Raw genomic sequence first — 11077 nt, 5'->3', positions numbered from 1 at the left:
CCTAGGCAGAAAAATAACCAATGACGGACGGAGCAAAGAGGACATTTAAGGCAGACTAGCACTGGCAGAAAGGCCTTCCCTGGCCAACAGAAGTCTGCTAGAATCAAACACTGCCCTTAATTTGATCAAAATCTACATTACATTAATCCTTCCCTAGATCGTGAATACGACATTTAGTAATGATGTACGTGTCAGTTTAACATAAGCTTTCTTTACACAGTATAATTAATTTTTTTATAGTTACTTCTTCATATCTAAAAATTCATCTATTTAGTAGAAGGAGTTGCCATTCAGTATTTTTTTAATTTGTTTTTAAATGTTTATTGGCTATCTGTCCGATCTTTTAAGCTATTTGGCAAGTGACCAAGGATTTTTGTTTGAGCATGAACCACCACTTTCTGCGCCAAAATCAGATTTAGCCCAGAATAGTGAAGGTCATCCTTTCTTCTAGTATTATTATTTCCATATATTTATGGATTGGGATGGGTCGTTAATAATTAGTTTCATAAGCGAATATATGTATTGTGAAGGTACTGTGAATATCATGAGTCCCTTGAGTAAATGTCTGCAAGATGATCTTGGATGGGCTTCAGCTATTATTCTGATTACAAGCTTTTGTGCAATTAATACTTTTTCTCTTGATGATGGATTACCCCAAAATGCAGTGAATGAAAATACGCATGCTAGGCTAATTTTATAACATGTTTGTCACCAAAATTTACAAAATCCTAATAGCATAACTGGCTGAACCTAAACGTAATGGCAGATCACAGTGTTTTTCTTCCAATCCAATTTCTAATCAATGCAGAATACATAAATTTTGAATAATTTGCCTTAGCAACAGACTTCTGTTCAAATTCTATATTTATCTAAGGTGTTATGCCATTTACTGTACAAAACAAAAGCTTGTAATCAGAATAATAGCTGAAGCCCATCCAAGGTCACCTTGCAGACATTTACTTAAGGGACTCATGAAATTCACAGTACTTTCGCAATATATATATTTGCTCATGAAATTTGTTGTTAACGACCCATCCCAGTCCTAAAATAAATGCGAATAATAATACTAGAAGAAAGGATGATCTTCACTGTTCTGGGCTAAATCTGATTTTGCCATAGAAAGGGTTGGTTTATGCTCAAACAAAAATCTTTGGTCACTTGCCGAATAGCTTAAAAGGTCAGACAGATAGCTAATAAACATTCAAAATTTAATGAGGGCCCATTTGCAGAGAACCACTTAATAATTTTCTAAAATACATTACTTATAATTTTCTCAACTGATTCTTGTGTGTTGGGTATGATTATTATACTTGTATCATTACCAAAAAGAAATAGCTTTGCTTCTTCATGAATATAAAGTGGCAAGTCATTTACGGATATTAAGAACAATAATGGACTCAAGACTGAACCCTTTGGGACACCATTCTTGATACCTCCCCAGTTAGAGGACTTTGCTGATTGTTTAAAAATCTGTACTGTTGATTTCAGCCTTCTTCATTCTTCCAGTTAAATATGAATTAAACCATTTGTGCACTGTCCCAATCATATCACATACTTAAGCTTATCTAGAAGAAATTCGAGATTTACACAATCAAAAGCCTTTGTGAGATGACAAAATATCCAAATGCCTGATGTTCAGCTAATCAAAGCATTTAATATATGATCAGTGCAAGCATATACAGTGTTTTCTGCTGAAAATCCGTACTGAAATCCACACTGACATTTTCTTAGTACTTCGTTTTTACAGATATGTGATTCTGCTCTTGAATTCCCAAGAATTTTGGATAAAGTTGTCAGAATTGAGATTGGTCAATAGTTGTCAGCATAAGACCTATCTTCTTTATTGTGCAATGGTTTAACAATAGTCTACTTCAGTCCAAGCGGAAAATGCCGTTTCAGTCAGCCACTACACATTTAGCTGAGAAACCTACTTGTCTGTTGGGAACAAGCTTTTAGTACTCTATTGGGAATGCTATCAATTGCATGTGAGCTACTTTTCAGTGAGTTTATTATTTTCCTAATTTCGGTAGGAGAGGCAGGTTGAATATCAGTTTTATCAAATTGCATAGGTATTGCCTCTTCCATATATTCCCTTGCACTTTCTAATGAATAGCTGGATTCTATTTTCTCTACAAGTAAAATGATTTCTACTTTTGCCTTTTTGTTAACAAATTTTTTATTGAGTTTGATAGAAATACTGTCCCCCTGTGCTCTCAGATGCTCTGTTTCCCTTTTAACAACATTCCAAAATGTTTTAATTTTATTATCAGATGGACTAACCTCAGACGTAATGCACAAATTTCCTGCCTTCTTAATAACTTTTCTTAATACAGTGCAGTAGGCCTTATAATGTTTCACTGTGTCTGGAACCTACTCTTTCTAGCTACAAGATAATTTCTCTTTTCTGTTTAGAACATATTTTTATCCCTTTTGTAAACCATGACTTTTTAGATGTTTCCTCACAATTATATTTTACTGTTTTTTTTTTTGGGGGGGGGGGGAACTGTTTTCAAATATACTCACAGAGATATCATGAAATAGGTTAAGTTTTAAATGAGCATAAGGTTCCCTGTGCTCTTCCCAGTCTAATTGCTGCATGCTTTACGTAAAACTTTCAGTTGTTAAATCGTTAACTGAATGCACTATTTTAGAGGATTGTTTGGCATTACTGCGGAGCTATGTCATATACTGTAGTTGCTGTGCATCATGATCAGACATACCTTTCTTAACAGAAAATTTTTTATTTGTCTAAATTTATCTTAGTCTATAAGAACATTATCTATGAGAGTGCTGCTTTCCTGTATCACCAGAGTAACAAAATCAATAACTAACATCAAATTCAAAGAACCAAGTAATACTTCAAGGTAATGCTTTCTATCAGACTCATTCAGAAAATTTAAATTGAAATCCCCACAAATAATAATTTGCTTCCCTCAGTCTGACGTTTATGAAAACAAAGAATCCAGGTTTTTCAAAACTAGCTGAAAATTTCCCAATGGGGACCTATACACGGCTAAAATTATAAATGTACCATTATCTAGTTTAAGGTCACACATACGTGCTTCTAGACGTAGTTCTACATAAAAATTTATAGTTTAAATATTTCACACTAAGAGAGAGGCAATTGGCAATTACTCCTCTCTCCATAGCGTTTCTACTTACATGTACTGAAAACTTGTGTCCACCTACATTTACCTTTTCCATATCTGTTATTATATTATGTTCAGACAGGCATAGTATATTCCGTCCTCAATTTCTAAATCTTATAAACAGACAGGAAGCTCATCTACTTTGTTTCTGTGATCTCCTGATATTCTGATGCAATATACGAACATAATTTTTCACTGTGCTGTTAGGAGTGTCTTATGACACACTGACATTATTTTTCACTGAACTTTCATGAGAATCCTGCAATATTTTAACATCTGGAGTACCTGCCAATCTGAGCTTCTCATTAAGCTACATTTTACTGAGTTTTATCTGGGCCTAAAAAGGAGGTAGTCCCATTAGTTTCAGTGCTCCCCCCACTCGTTATAGATTTTGCTATCATATCAGCCAATTTACCCTTACCCTTGGTAATGAGACACAGGCCATGTCATGTGAAGTCCCTCCTACCATCAACAGGAACAAAACCTATGCCTGACAAAATAGCCGCCCGAAGCAGCTGATATAGCTCTATATTAAACCTGCTGACAGAGCTGTTCAGTTGGGGCCGATTATACCGCATGAAAGCAGGAACCAAGCCAACATTTGCATGGTTCGTGGCAGATTATCTGAGAATGTACGTTTGGAGCACAACATTGTCTGGTAGTGAAACATGAACTGCTGGTAAACCGGAACAGAAAAGAATTGAATTGTTTGAGACGTGGTGCAGCACAAGAATGTTGAAAATGAGGTGGACTGATAAGATAAGGAATGAAGCGGTTCTCCGCATAATAGACGAAGAATAGAACATGTTGGAAAACACTGGCAGGAAGAAGGAAGAGGACGATAGGATTTCCGTGATACTAGAGGAAGCCGTAGAGGGTAAAAACCGTGATGATAGATATTGAAATACATCTAGAAAGTACACTGGTGTCCAAATTAAAGCACTAAGGGAAAACTTTGCGAGGTTGCGTTTACTTTGTCACAAAACGGTAGAAAAAGGTGATAGTAAAGTAAAAAAATGTAAAGAATACAGAATGTAATCAAGTGTAACATGCATAACGGTAGGCGAAAGTGTTCTTCGTTTTTTCCCAACTTAACGGATTTGCACACACTTTTTGACAAGTGATTAACATGCTCAGTATGGGGTGTGACCACGTCTGGCCGAATATAGGCCTGAAATAGACGGTACATGTTGAGAATGATGTCATCAATCTGATGTCGAGGTATTAACGCCCATTCTTCCTGCACAACTGCTCACATGTCTTTGGACGTGATGCAGCCCATCTCCCTAGTACATTCCAGACATACTGTATGGGATTCAGATCGGGAGAGCGAACACGCCACGTCATCTTGAAATATCTTCTGTTTCCAACAAAACATCAACCATCGATGCTCTATCAGCTCTAGCATTATCGTCCATCAGAACAAATTCTGGATCCACAGCACCTCGCAGAAACTATACACGAAGATCGCAAGGTCTCCTCACGGTACCTTATAGCAAGTAAATCTTGCTGATTCACGATTTCATGGAGAGGTGTTCGAGTGGTCAACATAATCCCTTACCAAATCATTAAGGATTATCCTCTATATCGTCGCTTTCCACAATGTTTGGGTCCAGAAACCGCGTTCAATGCACTCCCGATGCGAATCAATCGAGAAACTCTCTCCAGACCCGAGCCGGTAAGACTCGCTATTTAATTTGTTTTTTTGTTTGTTGAAACCACTGCCCGCATCTCGTGATCGTGCGGTAGCGTTCTCGCTTCCCACGCCCGGGTTCCCGGGTTCGATTCCCGGCGGAGTCAGGGATTTTCTCTGCCTCGTGATGGCTGGGTGTTGTGTGCTGTCCTTAGTTAGGTTTAAGTAGTTCTAAGTTCTAGGGGACTGCTGACCATAGATGTTAAGTCCCATAGTGCTCAGAGCCATTTGAACCATTTGAACCATTGTTGAAACCACTCGCCTTCTCAGCACTCACCGCGATGTCAATATCGAGATCGGATTGGAGTTTATTGTCGTCGTATGTCTTTGGCGATTTGGCTTTCCGCGCGCCACGAGGTGGACGGAACGAGGAGTTAGGGGCTTGCTGTGAGTCAGCTCTGGACTGTGTGTGAGGAGCGACGTCGGTGTCGGAGGGCAAGGCCGCTTGGTCTGTGGGTCCCGCAGAAGCAGTCGGTTGGGGACGGAACGCCGTGGGGTCGAAGATCTAGTGTGGAGGGCCGGTGTTGTCCCGATGGCGAACATCGTGTGGTCATTCAAGGGCCGAAATGTCATTTCTTGGTTCTGGCCCTGGATTCCGACGAAGAATTACGCCAAGTTTGGTGTATGAGGTTAACATAAGAAATCTAAAAAGGTGCACGTTGGTGGCGCGTATATCAGACTTTGAGTGGTGTAAGTTTTGCTTCGGTACTGCAGTCTCCAGTTAGAGCGCTGCTTGGGATGAGAGCGCTGATATCGGCATTGTCATCTGTTTAGCTGCTTTAAAGTAAAAGACTATGTCTGATCGAAGGTGGAACCAAGTGAACGACGAAAGCATTGCTTATCTTATTAAAAAAAAACCTAAGTCGGTCCCAGCGTGATAAATTCTTATCTACCGTTATAACGAGTAATTAACAATCTGGTAGTGTCCACGAGTGAACTTTGGAGGTACTATTAAGTGTTTGTAGCAAGGGAAAGATTGACTGTGGAGCTTTCCAGTCGGACGCTTATGAATCTTGTTAATTGCAGTTCACTTTGTATCCTGTTTTACGGTTCTCCTTGTCGTGACGTAATCGACGGTAGCATTTTCATAATTCAGCTTGGGACTTCATTCTGTCGTTTGGTGTGGCCTTCCCAAGAGTTTAAAGTCCCAAATATTTTCTTACTGCCTTGCTAAGGTTGCCTTGCAACAGTTGTTGATTTGTCTCTTGTCTACCCCACCGTACTGCTCTTTGGTGCGGTGCAGTATATTCGAAGTGTTCAGTAGTAACGCATCTACTCCCTCGCCCATTTTAAGCTTTGCGAGCCGCATCTTCATCAACGTATAACCCCAGCATGGAATATGGATAAGTTGACTGCACCCTGTTAACGTTCTGTACATCACATAAAATCTTTCCCGTGCTGCATGTGATCCTAAAGGAGAGCAGGGTGCACAACGGCGCATGACCGCGGCGAAAACAAAAGATATGTATTGTATATTTTTCAATGGATGTAATCACTGAGAATAAGAGTTGATTTGTATGTTTCTTTTTATTTATTTTGAAAGGAAAAGATTACATACATGTTTAATTATGACATCTGTCATTAGGTATAGTATGCACCACATGTAGGGAGGTTTATGGTTTATTTAAAAGGAATGAAAATACTTTTTGATACGGTGCGCTACGTAGAGGCTACGGGGTTTGAGTGTACGTTGATAGTAATCGGATTTTATTGCATTTAAGTAGTTATAATTAAAAATTTTGTGATCAATATTTTATTGCCTTTAGAGATCAAAGGTGACGTCTACGAAAATTTTGCTGTTGCCATGTAGCTTTAGAGTCTTTTATTTAACCTTGCATTATGCAATTTGTATTTTTTTTCCTTTGCTTAAAAGGGGATTTTGAGTTTTAAGCGTTGTAAATTGTTTCTGAGAGCTGTTCTTTGATCTCTTAAAAAATAGTACTTCAGGAACTTTCATTAACAAACTACATTGAGGATCTTGTTGTTCGTGATAACGAATGTGCACTTACTGTTTCAAAATCAAATTGTGAAGCTTTAAAGGTAAAAAGAAGTGCTTTTATTAGAGAAACAGTCCCTGCCCGCACCCCCAACAACTTCCACTAATTCAAAGCATTAGCCTTCGGGCGTTGCCCGATGTTTTCCCCGGTATCTAACTCAGCTAATGCCTGCGGGGCCATGTCAAGACCGAATCGGGACTCATCTGTGAACTGAACATTGGCACCGTTCGACCATCCAGGCGGCATATTACGATTCCAGTCTAGACGTTCCCTTCTGTGCAGACACGCCAGATGTAAACGAACGACAGTTCTCCAACAATAAAGGCCACTCTGCTGGAGTGTTCTGTACATCGTTTGCCTTGATCCAACATGTCCAGGGGATGCTCCGAGGCAAGATGCCCCTTGCAGTACCTGTAGACGAACTATTCGGCATCCAAACTGCACAGACTCCCGCCAGAATCGTCGTTCTGTAAAGACAGATGAGGCAGATCTACAGCTACCACAGCATATATAAAAGAGCGCTTGTGAGCCCAGACGTGTCAACACGAACTTCTGCGATCCGTCTATTATCAGTGGCGTTACAGACACGCACGCCTCTAGTCCCTCTTGAACTCACGCTACAGCATCGATGTGCACAGCTCGTCTGGTGCCATCAGGGGATCACTTGGAAGATGGAATGGCGCGCCGTGGTCTTCAGCAAAGAAAGCAGATTTTGCCTGCACGCAAGTGATGGTCGTTTGAGCTGGCGACGTAGGCCTGGTCAGCGTTGTCTCGTAGAGTGCATTCGTCCAGGACACAGTTTGAGCTTGCGACGTAGACCTGGTGAGCGTTCTCTCATAGAATGCATTCGTCCGAGACACACAGCCCAGATCTTATGGTCTGGGGTGAGACAAGCTATAACTCCGTTTCTGGATGTGACGGTAACCAGATCTCGGTTTGTGCAGGACTCTGTTAGAACCGTCTTTTGCCGTTCTTGCAACAGGAACGTTATGTGTTCTTCCGAGAGGATAATACACACACTGCCCTTGAAACTCAGTGTGCTGAGCAAGACATGTTACAATTTCCGTGGCCAACATGATCTGTGGACTTGGTTCTAATCGAGCACTGTGAGATACGAATGGGATTAAAAGTGACTCATCCTATGCGTCAACCAACAACTCTTACAGAACTACGTGAACAGCCGTGGCATAACGTATCCCAGGACAGTGTTCACCATCTGTGCGATCGAATGGCTGCCAGAGTCAGCGCCTGCTTGTTCGACTGTGGAAGCTACACCATTTACTGATCTGGGTGTTTCAGCATGAGTCGATACCTGGTAGCTCTGAAACGCTTGTGCTACTGATATGTAAATATAGTAATTTCTTGTACTCCATATGAACAATTGTAACAATAAATTTTGAGTGATTTGGAAACCTTTAGAGGGGAGTACTAGTTTTTTATTCCCGGCCGTGTATAAGCTACCTATCTATCTGCTTCATTTACCAATCATAACTCATAAGGGTCCATGGATGAGGCTCAGTATTCAATTACCAGTCAAACGAGCGTTTTGTGAGCTACATCTACACTCCTGGAAATGGAAAAAAGAACACATTGACACCGGTGTGTCAGACCCACCATACTTGCTCCGGACACTGCGAGAGGGCTGTACAGGCAATGATCACACGCACGGCACAGCGGACACACCAGGAACCGCGGTGTTGGCCGTCGAATGGCGCTAGCTGCGCAGCATTTGTGCACCGCCGCCGTCAGTGTCAGCCAGTTTGCCGTGGCATACGGAGCTCCATCGCAGTCTTTAACACTGGTAGCATGCCGCGACAGCGTGGACGTGAACCGTATGTGCAGTTGACGGACTTTGAGCGAGGGCGTATAGTGGGCATGCGGGAGGCCGGGTGGACGTACCGCCGAATTGCTCAACACGTGGAGCGTGAGGTCTCCACAGTACATCGATGTTGTCGCCAGTGGTCGGCGGAAGGTGCACGTGCCCGTCGACCTGGGACCGGACCGCAGCGACGCACGGATGCACGCCAAGACCGTAGGATCCTACGCAGTGCCGTAGGGGACCGCACCGCCACTTCCCAGCAAATTAGGGACACTGTTGCTCCTGGGGTATCGGCGAGGACCATTCGCAACCGTCTCCATGAAGCTGGGCTACGGTCCCGCACACCGTTAGGCCGTCTTCCGCTCACGCCCCAACATCGTGCACCCCGCCTCCAGTGGTGTCGCGACAGGCGTGAATGGAGGGACGAATGGAGACGTGTCGTCTTCAGCGATGAGAGTCGCTTCTGCCTTGGTGCCAATGATGGTCGTATGCGTGTTTGGCGCCGTGCAGGTGAGCGCCACAATCAGGACTGCATACGACCGAGGCACACAGGGCCAACACCCGGCATCATGGTGTGGGGAGCGATCTCCTACACTGGCCGTACACCACTGGTGATCGTTGAGGGGACACTGAATAGTGCACGGTACATCCAAACCGTCATCGAACCCATCGTTCTATCATTCCTAGACCGGCAAGGGAACTTGCTGTTCCAACAGGACAATGCACGTCCGCATGTATCCCGTGCCACCCAACGTGCTCTAGAAGGTGTAAGTCAACTACGCTGGCCAGCAAGATCTCCGGATCTGTCCCCTATTGAGCATGTTTGGGACTGGATGAAGCATCGTCTCACGCGGTCTGCACGTCCAGCACAAACGCTGGTCCAACTGAGGCGCCAGGTGGAAATGGCATGGCAAGCCGTTCCACAGGACTACATCCAGCATCTCTACGATCGTCTCCATGGGAGAACAGCAGCCTGCATTGCTGCGAAAGGTGGATATACACTGTACTAGTGCCGACATTGTGCATGCTCTGTTGCCTGTGTCTATGTGCCTGTGGTTCTGTCAGTGTGATCATGTGATGTATCTGACCCCAGGAATGTGTCAATAAATTTTCCCCTTCCTGGGACAATGAATTCACGGTGTTCTTATTTAAATTTCCAGGAGTGTATTATGGGTGGACCAAACTTCTTGAGGATTGTAATAATTAATCAATCTAATATCTACCTGTTCTGTGATTAATTTTGTGTGCTCGCTCCACTTGAAGTCGATATTTAACGCGTTCTCACAGATATTTAATGAATATGTTCCCGGTGATTTCTGGGCAGTCATGTAATCAAACAGTTACACGTCTTTCCCATACTCATGAACAAAATTTCACATATGTTTATGCTGAGAGTTACCTACCAATCCCTTGGCTAAGTGTCGGACCCCTGCATATGTTGCTCCAATTCGCTACAGTTTATCCACTTAAGGAATGAATTAAGAACACTGAAATGAGAGGACTGGATATATCGATGGGTCAGTGGAGATGCAAACACATGAAACTGTACCACTGTAAACAGTTCACCTATGCTTAATCGCTGCAAACCGTGAGCGGCGAAGTGGAGAGAGGTGCACAGGTGCCACAAGGGAGGCAGCATCTTCGCACTACCGCACACAGCCAACCGCCTGGTAGGCCGGCCGGCTGGAAGCGCAAAATTAATGCCTCCACGCACCCAGACAGCCGGCGCTGCCTATTGCACAGCCGGCTACCCGACACCTCTGAAGGCAGAGCGCTTGCGAGTGAGGAACGCCGTGGGACCACCACGAGCTGAGAGTACCTGCCGTCGCTGATGACAACAGCCATAAATAACAACGGGTCGCTGTTGGCAAGATGAAAGCGAAAACCGTTTGCAGTTTATCACGCTTGAGCCATAAACGTGCCACAATGGAATGAACAACTTTCATAGGGTTGACTAGGAGTCACACGTTCATAAAAAATGCAGCTGAAATATTTCATATATTTTAATAGAAAAGTTACATTGTTGTTGGCAGAATATTAATTATTATGTTTGCTATTTTCGCCGAGATAGCCAAAGAGATGTATTACGTAGCGTTTGAGTATACTAAACACAATAGTGGAAACCGTGGATGTAGTTCACAAGGGACAACAGCAGATATTCCTCTAATAAAGAACTTTGTATATTAATTTCCTGTAACACTATCCATTCTTATAGACCACAAGAAGGGGAAGAGAATTAATGTCAATACCTCCAGCAGAATCACATCTGTGCTCATTATGTGCTGATAGAAATGTTACATTTAAGTACTAATTTTACTATCAACCACTGATTAGCAAGCCTTTTTTTTTCAGTTTATTCTGATCCACTTTGCTTTACCTCCACTCAGATTTCATTTTTATGAAGATCTGTAATGTTTCA

This window comes from Schistocerca cancellata, chromosome 1 (assembly GCF_023864275.1).
Source record: "Schistocerca cancellata isolate TAMUIC-IGC-003103 chromosome 1, iqSchCanc2.1, whole genome shotgun sequence".
NCBI lineage: Eukaryota > Metazoa > Arthropoda > Insecta > Orthoptera > Acrididae > Schistocerca > Schistocerca cancellata.
Note: the sequence above shows the minus strand (reverse complement) of the source record.